This window comes from Neoarius graeffei, chromosome 26, assembly GCF_027579695.1.
Source record: "Neoarius graeffei isolate fNeoGra1 chromosome 26, fNeoGra1.pri, whole genome shotgun sequence".
NCBI classification, from domain to species: Eukaryota; Metazoa; Chordata; class Actinopteri; order Siluriformes; family Ariidae; genus Neoarius; species Neoarius graeffei.
The window spans coordinates 11,624,576-11,648,358 of record NC_083594.1 but is presented as its reverse complement, the minus strand read 5'-3'; the positions used below and the strand labels follow the sequence as shown (position 1 = coordinate 11,648,358).

Below are 23,783 nucleotides of genomic sequence, written 5' to 3'. Positions count from 1 at the left end.
TGTAGTATTGACCTTTGTGGGGGAAATCATGCCTGAAAGGGTATACATAGGTTTCAATTGTTACACAGTAAAGTTATTCATTCCCAGGCCAATCAGATGCTACAAGTGTCAACGTTTTGGACATATTGCAACATCTTGTAATGGGAATAAGAGGTGCCCTTCATGTGGGGAAAATCATGATTATGAGGAGTGTTCTAAGCATGAGGATCCAGTGTGCTGTAACTGTGGTGGTAAGCACTCGGCAGCATTTACACAATGCCCAAAGTTTACTGAGGCAAGGGAAATCATGGTTGTAAAGGTGCAAAACAAGCTTAGTTATTCTGAGGCAGTCAAGGAGGTAAGGTCTAAAATAGACATTAGTGAAGCTCCTTCTCAAAGTACTAGTACGGATAGCGAAAAGGGAAATACAGATAAAGTTTATGTGGATATCCAAAGTCTGGCAGAACTCATGATTAGGCTATGGTTCTATGCAACCTCGGACAGGTTTAAAGGGCAAACAATGTCAAACATTGTGCATATACTAACCAGAGAAATCGGGACTATAATGGGAAAAGAGCTGAATGCAGAGCAAATTTTTAAAAAGCTTCCTACTAACATGAAGGCCAAGGATACAACAGTTCATGAATAGGTCACTATGGTTAGGATTGTGTATTGTACAGTGGAATGCTAATAGTATTATTGCTCATGGTTTAGAATTTAAAAATTACATATCTCAGTTAGAAAGCCAACCAGATGTTATTTGTGTGCAGGAAACCTATTTAAAACCAGATCTTAAGTATAGTCTTAGTGGTTATGAAGTTATTAGAAAGGAGGGTTTGAATGGAAGAGGTGGTGTTGCAGTTTTTGTCAAAAAAGGTATAAAATACAAAGATGTTAATATATTACAAAATTTAGAAGGAATCTCTCTAAAAGTTACAACCAATATAGGTGATTTAGAAATCTTTAACTTGTATTTATCTCCTAGTGTAATAGTAAGTGAAAATGAGTTAAGTGACATTTTATCTAAAAATAATATTTTTGTATGTGGAGATTTTAATGCCAAAAGTGAGTTGTGGGGCAATAGTAAAACTGACAGCAGAGGAAAGATGATTGAAAATATATTAGAGACTAATGATGTGGTTATATTAAATACTGGTCTAAAAACACACATGTATTCTGGTGGTGAAAGTGCAATAGATCTCTCATTTACATCTCCAAGGTATGCAGCCCTTTCTAGTTGGGATGTGGTTGATAATACATTTGGGAGTGATCATGCTGTTATTATAACTAAAATTCAATCTATAGCCGCATATGAAGAAGAGAATTTAGGAAGATGGTCTTTTAAAAAAGCAGATTGGGAAAATTTCTCTAGGGAATGTGATACTGTATTAGATAATGTTAACTTTGAGGTTGATTTAGAGGAGGTCAATAGTTACATATCTGATGGTATATTTAATATAGCTTCAAAATATATTCCCAGGTCTAAAGGTGGTAAAACTGTTAAAAAGAATGGTTTATTTTGGAATGAGGAATGTGAAATAGCAGTTAAAAATAGGGAAAGGTGTCGAAATAAAGTTAGAAGAACTAGGGATCCAAAAGATTGGATTGAGTATAAAAAATACAGGGCAATAGCTGTTAAAGTTATAAAATCTACTAAAAGGAGAAAATGGCGTGATTATTGTTCTACACTAAATAGAAACTCAAACCTAAGTTCTGTCTGGAGAGTAGTTAAAAAGATGAATAATGCATACTCTGGTGAAAAAATAACAACTATTAAAAGTGGTGATATTGTAGCTACTGAAAATATAGATAAGGCAAACATGTTAGGTAAATCCTTTGCAAAAGTGAGTAGTGATGCCAACTATTCTGAAAAGTTTAGTAAGCATAAGGAGTCATTTGAAAATAACAATAACAATTTGTTTAATAAAAGGGCTAGTAATGATTCTATTTTAAATGCAACCTTTAAAATGAGTGAATTTAAGAAAGCTTTAAAAAAATGTAAAAACACATCTCCAGGAAAAGATCAGATTTGTTATGAAATGTTCAAGCATATGTCTGAAACAAGTTGTAAAGTAATATTAAAGTTTTATAACTTGGTATGGAGTACTGGGTATGTGCCTAGTTCTTGGAGGCATGCTTTAATAATTCCCTTACTTAAACCAGGTAAAGCTAAAAGTGATACTCTTTCGTATAGACCAATAGCTTTAACATCTAATATTTGTAAATTAATGGAGAGAATGATCACTAATAGATTAAATTGGTTTATGGAAAAACATGATCTGTTCAATGTTAATCAATCTGGTTTTAGAAAACGTAGGTCTACAATCGATCAGCTTATAAAGTTAAGTGATGATATTGTAAAAAGTATTGCTAATAAATCTGTGGTTTTAGGTGTCTTTCTGGACATTGAGAAAGCATATGACATGATTTGGAAGAAAGGTTTACTATACAAACTAGATAAACTAGGTATAGATGGTAATATGTTTAACTGGATAAATGGTTTTCTACATAATAGTCTTACAAGTAAAGGTTGGGGATGCAATATCAGATGAGTTTAATGTACAAAATGGTGTTCCTCAAGGAAGTGTAAATAGTCCTATTCTCTTTCTGATTGCTATCAATGATTTAAATTTAAGTGGTATGCAAGTGTCCATATTTGCTGATGATACTGCAATATGGAAAGCAGGAATAAACATTAAATATATAAAAAGACAGGTTCAGAGAGCTATCAATGATCTAGAAACATGGTGTGATCAATGGGGCTTTAAGGTTTCGAAGGCCAAAACAAAAGTGATTTTATTTCATAGGAAAAAGTGTAAAGAGCCTATAGATATTTATTTTCAAGGTACTAAGCTAGAGCAAGAAAAACAAGTTAAATTTTTAGGGTTAATTTTTGATCAAAAACTTACTTGGAAAGATCACATTGACTATGTAGTTAAGAAATGTAAAAAGAGGATAAATCTGCTAAAGGTGATCTCTGGTTCAAAGTGGGGTGCAAGTAAAGAAGTATTGTCATCTGTATATAAAGGTCTAATTAGGTCTGTTATTGATTATGGGAGTGAAGTTTATGACACTTCAGTTAAAACTCAAAAATAAGTTGGACAAAATTCAGGCTCAATGTTTAAGAATATGCTGTGGAGCATTAATGACAACACCTATTAATGCACTACAGGTTGAGTGTGGTGATATGCCTTTAGATCTACGAAGGTTGTGGTTGCAATGTAAACTAGCGGTTAAATATAAATTTAATTCTAATCATCCTACTAGTGCATGCTTCAAAGAAGCTTATGATGGTAAATACCAGGATTCTTTCAACAGTATATTTAATAAAGTAAATGAGGACACTAAAGATCTCAATATTGAGGGTCAGGAAATAATAGTTGATAATATTCCTTATTGGGAATGTGGAGACATAGAAGTTTGCTTAGATTTAGCTAATAATATCTCTAAAAAGGATATTCCAGTTATAAATTTAGCACATAGTAAGGAGTATTTGCAAAAGTGGAATAATCATTTAAAGGTATACACCGATGGTTCTAAAAGTGAGAATAAAACAGGTTGTGCATTCTATGTTCCAGAAATGGGCTTTAAAAAATGCATGAGATTAACTGATAATACAAGTGTGTGTGAATCTGAGTTGGTGGCTATTCTGTTAGCCATTTCTTGGTTAGCAGAGAATCCTCCTTTTCAGTTTGTAATTTTATCAGATTCCTTATCTGCTCTACAAGCTATTGAAGGAGATAAATTAAGTAAGTTGGTTTGTGAGATTAGGTATCAAATATTTATGCTGCAAAATAAAGGTATCAATGTGGAATTTGCTTGGATTCCTGGTCATGTGGGTCTAAGAGGAAATGAGGTTGCTGATCAGTTGGCAAAAGAAGCTCTTTCTCATGAAAATGTTGAATTGACAATTTCCCCAGAAATGGCAGATATTTTAAAGGACATGAAGGGGGTTATCATGAGGTTATGGCAGGATCGCTGGAATAAAGATGTTAAGGGAAGATTTTATTTCAAGTCTGAAAATAAAGTGTCTCTTAAGGTGAAGTATACAGACTCCAACCGAAGGAAGGAGGTGTGTATGACTCGAATCAGGTTTGGTCATTGCTGGTTAAATTCTACAAGATGCTTAATAGGCAAGCACCCTGATGGAAATTGTGATTTCTGTCAATTCCCAGAAAATGTCCAGCACTACCTGCTAGAGTGTATTGAATTCCAGCACTTGCAGGAGGAACTTGTTAATATGCTTATGTCAAAATCTTTAAAAGTCGACAGTACTTCTCTATTAGGAAATAAAAGTCATTATGACAAAATATGGAAATATGTGCTAGGAACTAAAAAATTTATTTAGATTTAGGTGCACAATTTCGCCTTACTTTACTAACAGGCCCACTTTGTCTTGGTTTCACTCTGAATCGGCCCAGAGTAAAAGGTGATTGGGACTTTTCAATTTTCCATTTCAGGATAAGCACTTTTAGATTAGGGGGTTAAAGTTGTATTATAGGGAAATCATTAATGAAGGTCCATATTATGTTGGGTTTGGTTTCAATACACTTGTGGTGTAAATAACTGATACAGATAGTACCTATAAGTACTATATATTGCAAATGTATATAGAAACACTTAGTGAGGTCTTGACCTCAGTATTTTTGTTACAGGTCGCCATAGCATCACTTGATGGGAGCGACCCTAAATCCCATAACAACAACAACATATCAGCAACGCAGCGGAGAGAAATCAAATTTCATGGTAAGTGATATAATTTTCAGATATCAGTAAAACTGTATTTAGACAGCTGCTATTTCGTCAGATATCACAGCTGTGTATGTGGTATGAGTAGACAAGTCAGTACGTTAAAAAAAAATACATTAGGTATAAAAAGTTGAATCACATTTTGAAAGTAAGACCCTTTTTTGTAAAAGTGTAGTCTGTGGGGTAAAACGCCCCCTTAATGGAGGGGTAAATGGCCCCCAGGGGGCATCGTTTCCTTTTATCATAATTACTGTACTTCATACATTTCTGAATAGCAGATACATAGTTTTTAATAACATCTCGCTTACCTGGTTGAGTAAAGCAAGTAATTTGAACTTAATATTAAAAATAATTGAAATTAAAAAAAAATTTGAAATTAAAATGCGAAATATAACAAAATAATGCATCTATTCATTAATTCAGGGATATTTTCTTGTTTCTTTCACATTATAGGCTTAAGTAAACACTTTTGCTATCCAAACAGCTTTTTTTGAGTGAGGGGGCCTATTGCCCCACCTCAGGGGGGGTAAAAGGCCCCCTTGGCACAATGTTTGTTTTTGTTAAAAAAAAATTAAGTATTAACTTTAGGTGGCATTATTGTTCATGTCACTGTTGTCAAAAACTATGATTAAAACTAAACACATGGCTCATTTCAACTTGGAGAAAAACTGAATTTTCCTTAAGGGGGTCTTTTTCCCCCACTCTACTCCAAGTTGGAACTCGGAGAAATAAAGTTGGAATTGCGAGGAAGTCGCAATTTAGAGAAAGAGAAAAAAACAACAACCCGTGATGGAAATTAACTTGACGTGAAGATTATTTAAATACTTTAAACATACAACTAAACAGGTTAACCAAACTACAAATCTCTCCTTGGATAAATAGTGCACTATCTATGGTGCACATGGCATTATTTCATACTGAACGGAGTTCCTAAAACAGTAAAGTGGAGATATATTTGGGATTCGACCACACACCTTCAGTTTAACTTACCTCAGGGTTTTAAATCCTCAGAGCCAGACACAATAACGTGTTTTTATTTTTATAAATCGAGGGACTAAAACGGCTCAGACGAGCAGCGGCTTTTTCTTCTCCAGTGTTTTCTAGCGGTTGGAGAAGCAGCTACTGGACGCGTTACCGCCACCACCTGGACTGGAGTGGAGTTTCAGGGTGAAGGACGCCTATCCCAACCCTCACGCACTTTTACTCATAATTAAAATGTCATTTTAAAAAAGTGTAATATTACATGCCTGGACCCGTTTGATTGTTCTGAACATGTATGTGCTGCTTTTTTTCTGCGGGAAGTTAAAATTCTCTGTGGCTGGTTTGCTTCCAGTGGAACTGGTGCATAGCACAAAGTGGGCAGAATAATAAAGACTCCTCTGAGGCACAGAAAGCCAGCATCTATTGCCGCTTTTCCACTACAAACGCGGCTGAGTCGGGCTGAGCCGTGCCGTGCTGAGTCGGGCTGAGCAGGGCTGTTGGAGTTGCATTTCGACTACAACCGCGCTGAACCGTGCTGGTTGGAAGTGGGTGGACACATTGGGTGGAGTTAGCGAAAGTGGGTGGACGTCAGGTGATGTCGTTAAGCAGCGCAAACAGTGACATCAGTGAGCTTTTAAGCGGTAGTCTCACAACCCGGAGAGTAAACAATAAACATGGAGGACATGGAGTCGTTAGTGTTGCTGGTCTTGGTGCTGTGGCTTGTTGTCACCGACAACGCGAACAGATACTGGCAAGAGCGTATGGATGAGGCGAAGCGCATAAGGCTTCAGAAATTCTCGTAATTCGTAATTCTTCTCCTTCCGGGTTTGCGGTGTTTACAGATCCCAGCGTGCTCGCGGGGCGTGTGTGGGCATGTGAGGACACTCCTCCTCACCAATCAGTGCACAGGGGAGTGTCTGCTCACGCCCCCAACCTCACTCTGCTTGCTTTGGCTCGCTTCAGCCCCACTCCAAAACCGTGCGAGTTTTAGGGGCTAAGCAGGGCTGAAGCGAGCTGAGTCGTGCTGGTTTTTGGTAGTCGAAACGCGAGCCGTGTCGGGCTGAAGTGAGCTGAAAAAGGGTAGTGGCAAAGGGCCATATTTGAACTGCTGCTCATGCAGCATAGCACCCCTGCTGTCTACCTACTTCCATATGTATGAGCTCACAGACATTTGGCTAGTGTTACTTGTGATTAACACTCCTCCCTTCCTGACTTTTGACTACATCAGGATTTGAACTCCATCTCCAGATGACAGGGTGAATGCTTTTCTGCTGCACTAATTAAGCACACCTGCCCAATCAGCTTTCTGTCAAAACCTTGTTGATGTCTACAAAAAAATGTCTGTCCAAGGTGATATTTCATGAAATAAATAGGTATGCTGTATGTATATTTATTACCCTGTAGGTATACTTTTACTGCAGTGTGGTGGTTAGTGCTGTTGCCTCACAGCAAGAAGGTTTTGGGTTCAAGCCCAGTGGCTGGTGGGAGGGGCCTTTCTGTGTGAAGTTCACATGTTCTCTTTGGCCCTGTCCACACGGCAACAGATTCAGGTGAATCTGATAAAATTGTTTATCGTTTCAGCCTGGCGTCCACACGGCACGGCACGAAACGAAATCTTTTGAGAACGGGATCCAGAGTGAAAAAATCTGGCAACGGCACTGTTGCGAAGTCGTCTGGATGAGTAGAACGGATTTGGTTACGATGACGTCACAACCACATGCCTAGAACAAGCAGTACTCTCGCGCGCATCATTCGTAACAACAGAAATTGAAATTGTTTACACATTCACCTGACTGACCTGCCAGACAGACAATTTACACCTGCTTTGATGAACAGAAAGTACAGCCTTCCACACAAAGCAACAGTTACCTGACTATAATGGAGGCAGAGGGGAAAAGGGTCAGAAGACCCTTCAACAGACTGTTTTGTGTCTGTGTGGGTCTCTTCTGGGTGTTCTGGTTTCCTCCAAAGATATGCAGTTAGGTTAACTGGCTACTCTAAATTGCTCATAGGTGCGCATGAGTCTACAGAAAGGAACTGGCCACTGAACTGCTACAATTTTAGCCAAGTCAACCAAACATGGCTTGGCTGAAACCTGGATCAGGTTCAACAGTTGACTTCAGAAAACCCAAAATAAATTAAAACCTGTGCACCAAATTATTGGGTTTTTTCTCTGTTAAAGATGTGTGTTGTAACATCATTATTCCACAGAATAAATCCTTGAAAGGCCAATATTGCCATCACTTTCATGTCCACCCAGCTGTTCACCCAGTTTTTTTTTATTTTCTAGCAAATAAATCATAGATATGACACAAAACCAGTTTTTAATAGCTGAACTTTCTGGCTTCATGGAACATAATTCAAAATCATGAAATAAAATGAAATTAATGGCATTTCCCCCCAGATAAAGTAGAGGGGGAAATGATGGAATCACTCAGTGTTGAGGGAAAAAAAATGTCAGAATCTGAGCACCTCGGGGGGGAGCTCTGTTACAGCTGCACCAGAATCCACAATGGACTCAACTTCCCACGAATACCCACAGCCTACTACAGTGGCCCACAAAGTCTACAACAACAACAACTTCTTCGAGGTTTTACGGCAGCTGGCATCCACAATGTTACATGACTGCCATCTACAGATTTTTTCTATATTCTTATCACTTCATTTTCAAGCCGTCTTTCGAGTCCAGTTGTTCTTGAAAATGTAAATAACCATTTCTTCTCCTTCACAGTGTCTCCATATTTCAATATACTTTTAATACTGTCCTCTACCTGGCCTATTTTCTGGAGCTCTGTCATCACTTATTGCCTCTCATACCTAAATTTTTAGCATGATGTGAAAATATGCTCAACTATCTCAACTTCATGGCATTGATCACAGAGACTCATTAGATGTTTTCCCATTATGTTAAGTCGACTGTTAAGATTACTGTGTCCAATTCACAACCTCATATCATCTCTAGCCGCTTTATCCTGTTCTACAGGGTCGCAGGCAAGCTGGAGCCTATCCCAGCTGACTACGGGCGAAAGGCGGGGTACACCCTGGACAAGTCGCCAGGTCATCACAGGGCTGACACATAGACAACCATTCACACTCTCATTCACACCTACGGTCAATTTAGAGTCACCAGTTAACCTAACCTGCATGTCTTTGGACTGTGGGGGAAACCGGAGCACCCGGAGGAAACCCACGCGGACACAGGGAGAACATGCAAACTCCACACAGAAAGGCCCTCGCCGGCCACGGGGCTTGAACCCGGACCGTCTTTCTGTGAGGCAACAGCACTAACCACTACACCACCGTGCCGCCCCCTGACATGGAATCACTACATATTAATATATTTCTGCTGTCTACCTGATCAGTCCATTCTAATGCTAACAGTATGGCAAACCATTCCACTGGATATACACTCAAACAATCAGAAGTTCTCTTACTCATTTCCACCTGGTAACTGGGCACAGCAACTGCAGAACGTGTTGCATCTGTTTGCAAATCTTTTGATCCATCTGCAAAAATCTGAATACTGTCATTATATATAGATATTCCGAGATGGCGCCGTGTGCCTGCCAGAGCAACTCCCAGTGTCGTGTGTGTGTTTGTGTACATCTTTAAATCTTTGAGTTTATTGACTGCGTACAATGTCAAGAATGTGTCTGTAGCAGCTTTTAAACTTTGTATCGATCTACATTATCCTTGGATCACTTCTGATGGCTCAAAGTCATGCCTGCAATCCTGCCATCATTGTATACACCCATGACCAGTTGATTGCCCTGAAGCGTCCAAGTTTATCGGCCAGGGAAAGACCCCCAATTCCCAAGGAACTATGCAGAAGACGGAGGGGATGCAGAGCTGGTGTTAAACAAAGGATTAAGAGAAGGAGGTTTAAACCCTGTATCCCAGCTGTTATTATGAGAAATGTGAGGTCCCTGCAGGGGCGCCGCTAGGGGGGGAAAGTTAGGACGATTCTAAGGGCCTGGCACTGACAGGGGGGCCTGTGAGGGATATTAATATTATTTTAATAGTATCGCCTTGTGTAAGTTTTTGAAATAAAATATTTCATTTCATCTGTTAAAATATGCAAATTATACATGGTTATGATTTGCTATCACATTTTCCTTGAATTATTGATGGTATTGTCATTTCACCCCTCCTCCCTTTTTAGTAATGGTACAGTCTGATTGTGGGCGGGGACAGTGAACTGTGTAGCTCCGTGTGTGCACAGCGCCGCTATTAGCGCAGCTCACAGCAGCTGGCAGTTTCTCTCCGTGCGCAACAGAGGTGAACATTCTAGAAGTTGCTAAGCAGGAGCAGGTGTGATGGTGGTGAGATAAATTATGAAGTCCGGATATCAAAAACGGAAGGAGAAGCAGCAGAAAGCTGAAAGGGAGAAAAAGGGTCGACAATAGACCAGTTCACAGATATCGCCGCGCATGCGCAGGGTCAAAGGTTGAGGCCTCATCGGAGATGAAAACATGGTGGCAAACAAGCCAAACCTTAGTAAATACGCCTTATGGATATGAGAGAACGGGGATTGCCAACTACCATGGGGGTAGAAGAGTTAAGGGCGCTTGCATATGCCACAGATATTTTGAAAATCCAACCTGTACCGTCCAAGGAAGACGAAGAAAAATCGAGGTATGTACCCAGTGATACTGCCACGCCCACTGCAGTTTTTGACAGGTCAACATCTGACACGGAGAAATAATATAAATTGTGCTGCCTTCCAGATTACAGTCGTCTGTTTTATTGCATCAGTACTAGTATCACTTACTATACTCAGTCATAGATTAGTCCAGTACAACATGACCAGCTTGCTTTTTTTTCATTTGACTGTCGCAAGTTTTTTCAGGCTGGTACAGTCAAAAATTGAAAAAAGTTTTGGCCTACTAAACTAGTCATCGATTCTACTATTGTATTAATTGGAGTCGACATGAAAACGTTAGGTAAAAACTTTAAACCAGTACAATCTCTTCTTCAAAGTTTCACCAAATGGTTTTATTTATGCAATTTAAAGCTCATAATACTGTATAACTATGGTCGAGTAAAAACACGGAGCAAAAACATGGCTGAATCCTGAATGACTCCTATTTGTTTAAATAGGGGACTACATAGGCGCCAAAATGTAGTTTCTTTTTCCCTGCCATGGAAGCGCACTTGTATACAGAGGAGGAAAGCAATTTGCATTACAGCCGTGAGGCGGCTCGGCTCGGTTTTCCCTTTTGGGCGCTCTCGTTTTCTGTTAGAATTTGGTAAAGAAAAAAATAAATAAATATTATTTACCAGCTTACCGGGTCCATTAACATAAATCTGACAGCTGACAAGGTCGGGATATAAACGAACTTTTGCGTTAACTGTGTGCTTGGATTCACATAATTTTTTCTGTATACACTCACTTAAATGTACACTACAGTCTTCTCGCATCCACTGTTCAAGCAGTCGACGTCCACTGTGGCAATCGACAACACAACAGTGTCCCCACAGTGAGCCTGTAGCCTCCGCCATTGTTGACATGCTCTACTTCCGCTCGTTTATGAGGCCTTAACCTTTGACCTTTCCCACAACTCCTTGCGCTTTGCCGTATCTGTGAACTGGTCTATAGGTGACTCAGTTTTTCCCAGAGAAAGCTAGCCTATTATTCACTGACACTCGATGCCATTACAGCATGTTAGCTAATGATAGACTAGCAGATTTCATTTTAACCTAGTTGGAATATCAAGACAACACTTTTCAATAAGCAGTGCAGTGTCATTTTATTTAAATACTTCACGTTTATTGCCATGGAAGATCAGATGAATGTAATGTAGAAGTTCTGCACAGAACTAGCTAAACTTGTGCAGTAAACTAGCCTACTGGGCTAATACGTGAGGTAAAATATTAGGCTAGCCTACATGATACTGGTGCTAATAACTGGTTTCAAAACTAATGAGGTGCCCTCAACATCCACAGATTCAGCCTCAGGAATAAGACCCCAGCCCTCAACCCAAATCCTAGGAGAAGGAGGTGAGCAATACAATCCATGAATAAAGGATTTAGGGTTAAAAACTATTTTAATTGCTAGGCTACAGTAAGCAGCATTAGGCTATTAAGACTTACATTAAAATGAAAAGACATTTCTTTTTTTTATGAGCAACTATTCTTAGGTAACTTAGTATGGAGTTCATTCAATCAAAATGTTCATGTGTTAAATCTCGCTGGGGTACATGCTGCAGGATCAAGTGAGGAAGTGTCAGCTTTTTTTGGCTTCATCAATTGTCTTTACAAATTTGTAAGTGCCAGTCCAGAACGATGGGCCATATACAAAGAAACTACCGGCTGCTCTCTCCACAGCTTGTCTGACACTCGCTGGAGTGCAAGAATTGATGCTGTTAAACCGGCAACAGTCTATTCAGTCTAATTCTGACAGTTCTGCATTTAAAATGTTCATATACCAAATAATTGTATCCAGGGGCGGTCCTGGGGGCGGGCCGACCGGGCAGCTGCCCGGGGCGGCATCGCGGGGGGGGGCGGCATGAGCGCGGGCGCGAAAAAAAAAAAGGTCCCCCCCCCAAAAAAAAACCAAGACGGGCGGGTGTGTGTGTGTGTGTGAACATTTTGGATGGGGAAGCCCAATAGACCCTTTTCACTGACGTCACCGGAAACCGGAAGTAAACAAACCCTGCGCCATATTGGAAGACCAACAAACTCGTGATTAGGGGGAAATAACGGCAGCGCGCGGAATTTAAACCCACGAGGCACTTGATTCATCATAAACCTACAATGGTAAACTTTTGTGCTGTGTTAGGGTGTTCTAACAAAGCTGATGGGAAAGGTGAAAAGAAGTCTTTCTACAGAATACCAGCTGTGATTGAGACACAAGCAAACCAAGGAGCTTTCTGCCAGGAGACAGAGAATAAGTGCATTACTGAGTGTCTGTGAGCAAAGGAGAGCCTGAACATTGCAACCTCCCTATTGGCTGTTTATTGGTTGTTTGTAAAAATGTATCAATTGTTGCCCTTCCCACGGGAATCATCGCGGGCTCGAGAGACGAGACCTGACGAGTTAGTTCATTGGTAGCAGGACAAAATGTCTGGACACAAATCGGGTTTTCAGAAAAGGAAAGAAAATAAACGGAGGGTCGAAAATACAAAAAAGGAGGCAGAAAATGCAAAACGAGTTTTAAGGTAGTACAAAGGGTTACTTTTCTGAGGCAGCCCGCCGTGGCTGCAGGCTTTCAGTTGTGTCATTGAATGGTTACTTTTCTGAGGCAGCCCGCCGTGGCTGCCTGCAGGCTTATTTATTATAGCCCATTTAGTTAAAATAGTTGATATAAAATGTTTATAGTTATAGTTATGTGATGGTTGTCCTGATTTAGACTGTTTTTTTTTTTTTTTGGGGGGGGGGGGGGGTGTTGCGCGATGTTGCACCAGGGTCCAGATTAGGGCAGAACCGGCCCTGGCTACATTTCAGGTGTAGTTTGTTTTATGAATGTATGTACTTGCATAGATGTGTACTTGGTCTTCCAATATGGCGCCTAACAAAATCTTGCGGCACGGTGACGTCATGCGGTAGCCCTCGATACCAAAGTTGCGCAGGTGACGTCATCAGTCAGTGCGTTTACATGCACATAGAGAAAATCGAATTTCTGCCGTAGCTCGTCTGAAATCGAAGCTCTAAATGGCATGTAAACACCTTAGCTAGGCTGAAATTGAATCGAACTTGATTTCTCGCAATCGAGCTACACGACCTAGATTATGTGATTTTTGCCGAGCTACTTAGTGCATGTATACCCTATCGAGCCACGCAGTCCAGCTACTTACTTCAGCACTGCGCCTTCCGGAAGTGACAAGTGACAAGACCACAAGCGGGAAACACAACAGCCTCGGTCGAAAAAAAAAAACCCAGCCTCGGTCGGCATGACACTTCACCTTAGCCGCCCACTTTATTAGGAACACTTCTGTTCGTACATACAAACTACAAACACTCTTCTTAGAGTTTAGAGTTTATTTTATTTTTAAAAGGGACAGTGTACAAATTAAACATTATCCTTGTGGTAAGGACAGATGTCTGTACCAGGTTATAGCAGTACATGCTAATTTCCGCCTGTAGTCACTTTGTTTATACTCTTGAATAGCTCTTCTTCATGACGACAACCGGAAGTGTACCAACACGATGGGGCGTGTAGCGCCACCTGTGGCTCGGGTGCACAATGCACCTCATAACAATAGCTCGATTTAAACACTGTGCATGTAGGATTGGATTTCTCTGGCACCCCTGCTGGGACCCTTTGCTCGATTACTGACAGTAGCTCGATTTGGATGTGCATGTAAACGTAGTGAGTGTGTGTGTGTGCCTAACTTGTCGTAGCCCCATAATATGCACAATCCCGCCAGCGGAACGTTGTACTAGTCATCAAAAAGACTTTACTACGATAGTACTACACTACTATGACATTACACAGAGTCTTAAGTGATACATTACGACTTGATCATTGCCATTCTGGTAACAGCAAATTTATAATGGGCCGTGTCCGCGACGTACAACACACGATGAGAAATGTTTAAACAACCATGTAAAGCTGTTAACATTCTGTTGGCTAATACAGAGCCCAACGGGGGGGGGCGGGGGGGGGGGGGGGGGGGTGCGAAAAAAAAAAAACGTCCCCAAAAAAAAGGTCCCCCAAAAAAACCCCCCGAAAAAAAAGACGGGCGCCAGCAGGGGGTTTCGCCCAGGGAGTAAATCACTCTAGGATCGCCACCGATTGTATCACCTAAACTTGCTCGGCAGCTGATCACGTGCATAGTAAAGTAGAAGTGCCAGCCAAAACCAGACTTCAAATTCAGTTGCTTGCGCTTGAAAATTTTACGGGGGGGCCCTAAATTGTAATCTTCCATAGGGCCCAGGATTTCTAGCGGCGCTCCTGGGTCCCTGGCTAATAAAGTGAATGAACTGGCTGCATTAGCGAGGGCCCAGAGGGAGTACAAGGAGTGCAGTATCATACGTTTTCACTGAAACATGATTATACGAACAGATACCGGACTTGAACATAACCATCCCTGGCTTTTTTACAGTTTGAGTCGACAGAGACACTGCGGCGACCAGTAAGAGGACAGGTGGGGGGGTTGCCGTTCTCATGAACTCCAGGTGGTGTAACTCGATACACATTTCAGTTAAACACCGTATTTGCAACCCGAACATTGAGCTACAGTGGATATAAAAAGTGTACACAGCCCATAAAAATGACAGGTTTTTCTGATGTAAAAAAAAAGAATTAATATATATGCACACACATATATAGATATATAAAATACACACACACACACGTGTGTGTGTGTGTGTGTGTGTGTGTGTGTATCTATACACACACACACACACACACACACACACACACACAGTGGTGCTTGAAATTTTGTGAACCCTTTAGAATTTTCTATATTTCTGCATAAATATGACCTAAAACATCATCAGATTTTCACACAAGTCCTAAAAGTAGATAAAGAGAACCCAGTTAAAGAAATGAGACAAAAATATTATACTTGGTCATTTATTTATTGAGGAAAATGATCCAATATTACATATCTGTGAGTGGCAAAAGTATGTGAACCTCTAGGATTAGCATTTTTTATTTATTTTTAAATTTTTTTAACCAGTGAATTCTAAAGTAAAATGTCAGGACATCTGTCCATGAACTGAGGCTACATCCACACGACAACGGCAACGAGATGTTATTTAAAAATATATCGCGTCCAAATGGGCAACGATCAGTAAAATATCAGGTCCATATGGCAACGCAACGCTTGCTGAAAATGATGCAATACACATGCCACACCTCTAGGGGCGCTGTAAGACGGTCCCTTCGGAGACACCAGAACAATAGAAGTAGTAAGGACGCATGTGCATAAACTATTATGCGCGAGACTTCATATTAGCCACAAAGTCAGGAAAATCTGTTCGTAAAATTACATTATACCAAATACAATGAAAAGTATTTTTCCAGTCTCACCTGTGAAAGGTAATCCCATGTGATCTCGTTTGGACGGCAAACCTGTTGGTACAGTTAAACGCAGCTAATCTTTATTCTCCGATTTGACCTATCCAATATGGCGGCGAGGATGACGTATGATTCTACGCGGAAGGCGGCGTCTTTAATGGTCCGGAATAAATTGAATGCTACACGTTGATGGATTAATTTGCTCCTCTACGCCCTTTTTGAGGAATGTATTGTCGGACTTAAACCAACACCTGAAGAAGTGAGATCGCTCCTTTTTTTCCGTATTTTTGCTGGCAGGATTGACTCTGCCCTAAGGGCAGAGTCTCTCTCTCTCTCACTTTGCACCATTACACAATAAATATTCACAGTGAAAATATTTTGTAAGCGCGTTTCATGAACCAAGTTATAGGATTTGTTGACAACTCGCATCGCATCGCAATGAGAAAATCATTGGCACTACTGGTGTTAAGAATCAGACCATTTCATAAATGAATATTTTGCTGTAGAGCTGCAGTGTTTGTACAATTGCATGTTTTTGCTACACTATTACTGTCACTATTCTGCTTCTTGCATTACTACTGTGAACTAACACTGAACATAATAATAATAATAATAATAATAATAATAATATCCAAGCTCGTGTTTCACTCTCACTAGTGCTCTGTAAGGCTTTTTCCTGGTGATATCCTGGTGACATTCATTACACTTCTACCCGGCGTGAAGCACTCACAGTCATGTGGTTGTGACGTCATCGTAAACAAATCCGTTCTACTCATCCAGATGACTTCATAACGGCAACGTTGCCAGATCTTTCCACTCTGGAACCCGTTCTCAAAAAGATTGCGTTTTGGGCACCCAAAACGCCGGTGCCGTGTGGACGCCAGGCCTAAACGATAAGCAATTGTATCGGAGTCACCTGAATCCGTTGCCGTGTGGACAGGGCTTTAATCTCAAGAGAAGGTGGGTCATAGAGCAAGACAACGACCCTAATCACACAAGTCGTTCTACCAAAGAATGGCTATAGAAGAATAAAGTTAATGTTTTGGAATGGCCAAGTCAAAGTCCTGACCTTAAAGTGCATATCCTGGATCAATTTTGTTTTTTTTAAATATTTGAAAGTACGTCCCTTTACACACTCATCCAGAAAGGTAATTTTGCACAAGGACATCTGTCTCATCTCATTATCTCTAGCTGCTTTATCCTGTTCTACAGGGTCGCAGGCAAGCTGGACCCTATTGAGGTATTTCACCCACGTGACCAAGTCATGTGATGCTGCCATTTTGGATGGCACGGCTCGAATCAGTTTGAATGCGAGGAAGGCAACAAACGAAAAACAAAAGAAAAAGGAGCGAGATGCAGAAAACACCTTCACTATCCAGCGACGTAGGGCATTTACAGGGTGAGCAGAGGGAGAGGTATTTGCAAAAATTGAGGTTAGCAGGCTTAGAGAACGACATTTACCTGCTTCCACCAGGATTGTTCACTGACGTACGGAAGTACACGAAGCCCTCGTCTTTACCTGACTTCGGCCCACATGATCTGTATACCTATGTCGTTAAAAACCCATCGCCATACACAGGTATTGATCTGAAAGCGTATAAGAGTTTGGATACCTACAAATATTTTGTGTCAGGCTGGGTAACATGCCTACATCAGCAGGTCGTCCCTGGAGCCGGTGGTCGCCATCTTATTACAGCTAAGGTTTGTTCACATTTTCATTTACTTTCGGTCCTCAGGATAAACAAAATGTTATTAAATGTAATTGAAATAACTTCTTAGTCTGTTGAGACATGGCCCGTTATAAATTTGCTGTTACCAGACAATGACCAAGAACTGTATTATTAGGGTCGGTGTAGTTGTAGCAGTGTATTAGCAACTAGCTGTTAGCACTAGCTAATGTCAACAACATCATAGCTGGTATGTTACTGTAGCAATGTTTACATTCAGTCATTTGGATGACTGTTAAAACCTTTCAGTCTCAAGTTTTTCCTTTACTGGATTTACTAGTTTACTGAGCTAGCGCGCTCGGGCAAGCTGGGAGCTAGCGCACGCTAGCCTGCCGGCGCACTAGCTCAGTAAACTAGTAAATCCAGTAAAGGAAAAACTTGAGACTGAAAGGTTTTAACAGTCATCCAAATGACTGAACGTAAACATTGCTACAGTAACATACCAGCTACTGTTGTTGACATTAGCTAGCTTGACGTTCAAAATGGCGGACACCGGGGTGTCACGTGACCCTGTGACGTCAGGTGAAATACCTCAATTCCAGCTGACTATGGGCGAAAGGTGGGGTACACCCTGGACAAGTCGCCAGGTCATCACAGGGCTGACACATAGACACAGACAACCATTCACACTCACATTCACACCTACGGTCAATTTAGAGTCACCAGTTAACCTAACCTGCATGTCTTTGGACTGTGGGGGAAACCAGAGCACCCGGAGGAAACCCACGTGGACACGGGGAGAACATGCAAATTCCACACAGAAAGGCCCTCGCCGGCCACAGGGCTCGAACCCGGACTTTCTTGCTGTGAGGCGACAGCGCTAACCACTACACCACCGTGCCGCCAGGACATCTGTCTACAGCAGAAAAAAATAAAATAACAAAATGCATCTGGAAAAATCCCAATGGAGTCTGGAGCCAGATTCGTGACGTTACCTGAGGAACTGCCAGCAGGCTGAGAGAGCCTGCACGGTTTCAGTGCACAGCCTGTGTAGACCAAGTTTAGCAGCTAGTGATTTTGCATTGAAATATAAAATTGTCACCTGAGCACAATGTTATTTCACCTTTGGATGAAGAATATAATGAGATGTCAGAATTATTTCTTACCCTGGCAACAGTCAACTTGTGAATTGCCGATTTTCTTGGTCTTTTTCTCGGCTCTGCTTGGTCCTCGGCTTCCGGGTGCCTCGCACGAAGCGCTCCCATTTCTCTCTCATTGTCCGGTCTTTTGGAAAACAAGGAGTACTTATCCCATCAAGATTGGTGTTGCTACACCCTCCTACGATACATCTGTTAACCATTTTAATAATTACGTGATAACGTTGAAGAAATTTGCAGAAAACCACCAGGTTGTTTTCGCATAAACAAACCAGCACTGACGTAGGATTCAGAAGGAGGCGTCCCGCACGCGACGTCATGAAAATCAATGTTTGCCGGGAAATTCAAATGCCACGTTTTTTCAGAGGTGGATGAATTCACCTCAAATGGCTTGATTTCAAATGAATTTTTCTGGTATTGTGCAAGGTAAAAAAAATTGCACAAAATGCAAAATGTGACAGATATTTGATCAAAGTTTAATATAAAATAGGAGAATTACATTGATCTTGCTCCTGAATTTACCCGTGATATGCACTTTAATCCAATCGAAATGTTGTGGAAGGACCTGAAGCGAGCAGTTCATGTGAGGAAACCCACCAACATCCCAGAGTTGAAGCTGTTCTGTACTGAGGAATGGGCTAAAATTCCTTCAAGCCGGTGTGCAGGACTGATCAACAGTTACCGCAAACGTTTAGTTGCAGTTATTGCTGCACAAGGGGGTCACACCAGATACTGAAAGCAAAGGTTCACATACTTTTGCCACTCACAGATATGTAATATTGGATCATTTTCCTCAATAAATAAATGACCAAGTATAATATTTTTGTCTCATTTCTTTAACTGGGTTCTCTTTATCTACTTTTAGGACTTGTGTGAAAATCTGATGATGTTTTAGGTCATATTTATGCAGAAATATAGAAAATTCTAAAGGGTTCACAAACTTTCAAGCACCATTGTACATTGGAAAGGTTGACCTGTTTTAAAGGAGCATTTTTGGTTGCATGTCTTCTCCTTTTTCTCAGCCCTGGTAATTTGTGACATGTTGGGCACAGCCAAGTCTCAACATTTGGGGCTTTCTTTAGTCCAAGGCAGGTAATATGAAACCATTTCCATGGGAAGTCACTGTTGTCACACCCACCCATTCAGCTTCCACTGTCCTCCTTTTGACAGTAGCAAAACAGCTCCTGGTCCACGATGTATTCTTTTCCTCATGCCTTCAACACTTTGGATGAGTACCAGTTGCCCAGCTCTACCAAGATGGCAACCTGCAAAGATTTGTAAAGTTGAGTTGTTAGGTTCAAGCAAATCATTCAGTTTCTACAGTGCAAAATATCTGATAATGTATTCTTACATGTATTTCAAAATATATATTTATTTATTTGTTTAGGGTTTTATACTCAAGACTATTTCACTTATTTAACGGCGGTGCCAGCGTCACTGTGGGAGGAAAGCCTCGACCTTTCACATGTTGCTGGCGGCCTTCCCACTTAAATTTCAAAATAAACACTGACCATAGTTTTTGAGGCTGTATACTTGCGCCTTATTTTTGGTACCATATTTTGTTTTACTGAAGATGGGAATGGTGTGTGTGTGTGTGTGTGTGTGTGTGTGTATATAAGGGCTCTCCAAAAAGTGGATGGGAGACCTACATATGTTTCAACCAACCTGGAAAAAAAGCCTAGACTTTTCAGCCATTTCCTGCCACAACTCCTTGTCTGGTAGTATCCGTTCTATAAATATTTCTTTGGTAAAGAAGACAAAGTCCCCATATCTGGCATTGCAAATTAACATCGGACACTGGATCTGTAAAACAAAAGGATGACATGATCTTAATGCTTCATTTGCTGTAATATTATGCATTTTAGCCTTGCATATAGTTTAAGTACAAATTAACATCAGAACAATGTTTTCAAATACTGCATCAAGATACGACACTATATCTGTGTATATGTTCTATTATTTGCTTTGTAAAGAAAATATTTGAAACATTTTTATTTCCATGCTAGTACCTGATAATAATAGGCATGTTTCCGATGAAGTTGGATGCCATTTCCAGTCTGGTCAATACAAGACTTGGGATACTTGGCTGTCTCTTCAATTGTTTGATCCTTGAAACTGTCAGGACACTGAAAGGAAAATATTAACCTGATGAGGGAAAATTAAAAGCTGAAATACAGCCCCGTGTTATTTTCAAATTACCTCCCAATTTTTTTCACCTAGCATCAGTGAAAATAAATAAAAAGTAGTCACAAAAGTTTCCTATATGATGCTGTCACATTTACTCTTTAGTTACAATGACGCACTCCCCAGTGACAATATTTACCTTTATTTCACACACACCCTCTCCACAACATGTACAGTGAACTACTACATCTGAGGATGCCTCATATCGGGGTGTTCAGGACTGAGGGACAGTCCTCTATCTCTACCAGTGAACAATTCATGTTCATGAACATCTATAAAGAAAAAAAAAGCAGTGGACCCAAGACAGAACCTTGTGGAACACCAAACTTTACCTCAGTACGTCTAGAAATATCACCATTTATATCAACATACTGATAGCGATCAGTTAAATAAGAGCTGAGCCAGGAGAGGGCCGTTCCCTTAACTCCCACAACATTTTCTAGTCTATCCAGAAGAATGGAATGATCAATGGTATCAAATGCTGCACTAAGGTCAAGCAACACAAACAGCGAGACACAGCCCTGATCAGATGCCAACAGTAGGTCGTTTACTACTTTAACCAAAGCTGTCTCTGTACTATGATTAGGTCTAAATCCCAACTGATACATTTCATGGATGTTATTCCTGTGCAAATATGAGCATAACTGCTGTGCCACAGCTTTTTCAAGGATCTTGGAGATAAAGGGGAGGTTTGATATTGGCCAATAATTGGACAGCTGACAGGGATCAAGGTCAGGTTTTTTAATCAGGGGTTTGATGACTGCTAGTTTAAAGGATTTGGGTACATAGCCAATCCTAAGGGAAGAATTTATTATTTTTAGAAGTGGTTCAGCCTGCTGCCATCGGGGAGGAGACTGCGGAGTCTCCAGTCCAAAACCAGCAGGCTCAAGGACGGTTTCTTTCACCAGGCAGTCAGGAGGCTCAACTCCCTCCCTGTTCTGCCCCTCCTCCCCCCTCTGCCCCCTGCCACAGATTCTGCCCGTACACCCCCCTGCCCCCCTTCAGCATCTGACATCATGTCACCCTCACAGTTTCCCCCCCAACACACACACACTGAACTCAGGGACTGCACATTTCACTTTACCTCGCTCATTTGCACTATTCTGCACTACCTCACCTTAACAGCTATTAGTTTATTGTTTATACTGCTTATTTCATGTTTACCTGCTATACCTCAAGTGCCCTTGATTGTTTATTTTAGGTCCTTTTGCTCCAATTTATGTGTGTGTGTGTATATATATACACACACACACACACACACACACACACATACTAATGCATCTCAAAAAATTAGAATATTGTGAAAAAGTTCAATATTTTCCATCAGTTATTTAAGAAAGTGAAAATGTTATATATTATAGACTCATTACACATAAAATAAAATGTTTCAAGCATTTTTTATTTTAATTTTAATCAATATGGCATACAGTACAAAAACATAAGAAAACCATCTCAAAATATTAGAGTATTTCATTTCAAGTTTGAGTAAAACAGTATGAACACAGTGTATCTCTCTGTCTAGTTCAGTACACACAACCACAATCATGGGGAAGACTGCTGACTTGACTGTTGTCCAGAAGATGATCACTGATGCCCTCCACAAGGAGGGTAAGCCACAAAAGGTCATTGCTGAAAAGGGTGGCTGGAAAAGGTGCACAAGCAACAGGGATGGCCGCAGTCCTGAGAGGATTGTCAAGAAAAGTTGATTCAAGAACTTGGGAGAGCTTCACAAGGAGTGGACTGAGGCTGGTGTCAGTGTATCAAGACCCATCACGAACAGACATCTTCAAGAAAGGGGATACAACTTTCGCATTCCTAATATCAAGCTACTCCTGAGCCAGAGACAATGTCAGAAGTGTCTTATCTGGGCTAAGGAGAGAAAGAAATGTACTGTTGCTCAGTGGTCCAAAGTCCTCTTTTCAGATGAAAGTACATTTTGCATTTAATTTGGAAATCACTGTTCTAGAGTCTGGAGGAAGAGTGGAGAGGCACAGAATCCAAGGTGTTTGAAGCCCAGTGTGAAGTTTCCACAGTCTATGATGATTTGGGGTGCCATGTCATCTGCTGGTGTTGGTCCACTGTATTTTATCAAATTCAAAGTCAACACAGCCATCTACCAGGAGATTTTAGAGCACTTCATGCTTCCATCTGCTGACGAGCTTTTTGGAGATGCTGATTTCCTTTTCCAGCAGGACTTAGCACCTACCCACAGTGCCAAAACTACTACCAAATGGTTTGCTGACCATGATGTTACTGTGTTTGATTGGCCAGCCAACTTGCCTGACCTGAACCCCATAGAGAATCTATGGGGTATTGTCAAGAGGAAGATGAGAAACACCCGACTCAAAAACACAGATACGCTGAAGGCCACTATCAAAACAACCTGGGCTTCAATAACACCTCAGCAGTGCCACAGACACTCGGGGAACAGACACAGTCTCAATGTAGTGGACCCTGAGTGACGACAGCTAGCAGACAGTCGGTTTAGCATGTTTGTCTGCTCCCTGACCTTGGCTCTGGATTGTCAGAAATTAACTAGGCCTGTTCTGAGACTATTACCTATGCTGCAGGAAATGAGAGCAGCACCTTCCCGAGTGGGATGGATACCATTCCGCCCTAACAGGCCAGCAGTGCCCTCAAAATTAGCCCAATTATCTATAAAGCCCACGCTGTTTTCAGAGCACCACCTGGACAACCAGCAGTTCAGCGACCATAACCTGCTGTAAGCTATATCGTCACGCCACATTGGGATGGGGCCAGAGCATACTACAGCATTGGACATCACCTTCCCTAATTTAAACACCTCTACAAAGTTACTCTTAGTAACCTCAGACTGACGAAGGCATATATCATTAGCTCCTGCATGGATAAGTATCTTTGAGAACCTGCACTTGCCTAGGACCCTAAGATTACCTGCTATTTCTGGCACCCTGGCTCCCGGTATACACCTGACTAAAGCTGCTGGTGCCCCTAAAGGCTGAGCTAATTTCACATGCCATATGATAGAGTCCCCTATAACCAGAGCTCTTTCAGGTTTCTCAGTGGGTGCATCACTAAGGAGAGCAAACCTGTTCGACACGTGACGCGGAGAGGAGTGAT

General features: G+C 41.0%; 1 protein-coding gene across 1 annotated transcript in view; it reads right to left on the bottom strand.

Annotated features, from left to right (window-relative positions):
• Positions 1 to 5,812, bottom strand: part of LOC132874173 (zinc finger protein 271-like) — an 86,344-nt gene extending 80,532 nt beyond the window's left edge. The window contains exon 1 of the mRNA XM_060910150.1: positions 5,719 to 5,812. The gene's annotated coding sequence lies outside the window, so the exon portion shown is untranslated. The remainder of the gene's footprint in view (positions 1 to 5,718) is intronic.
• Between the last annotated feature and the right edge of the window lie 17,971 nt (positions 5,813 to 23,783).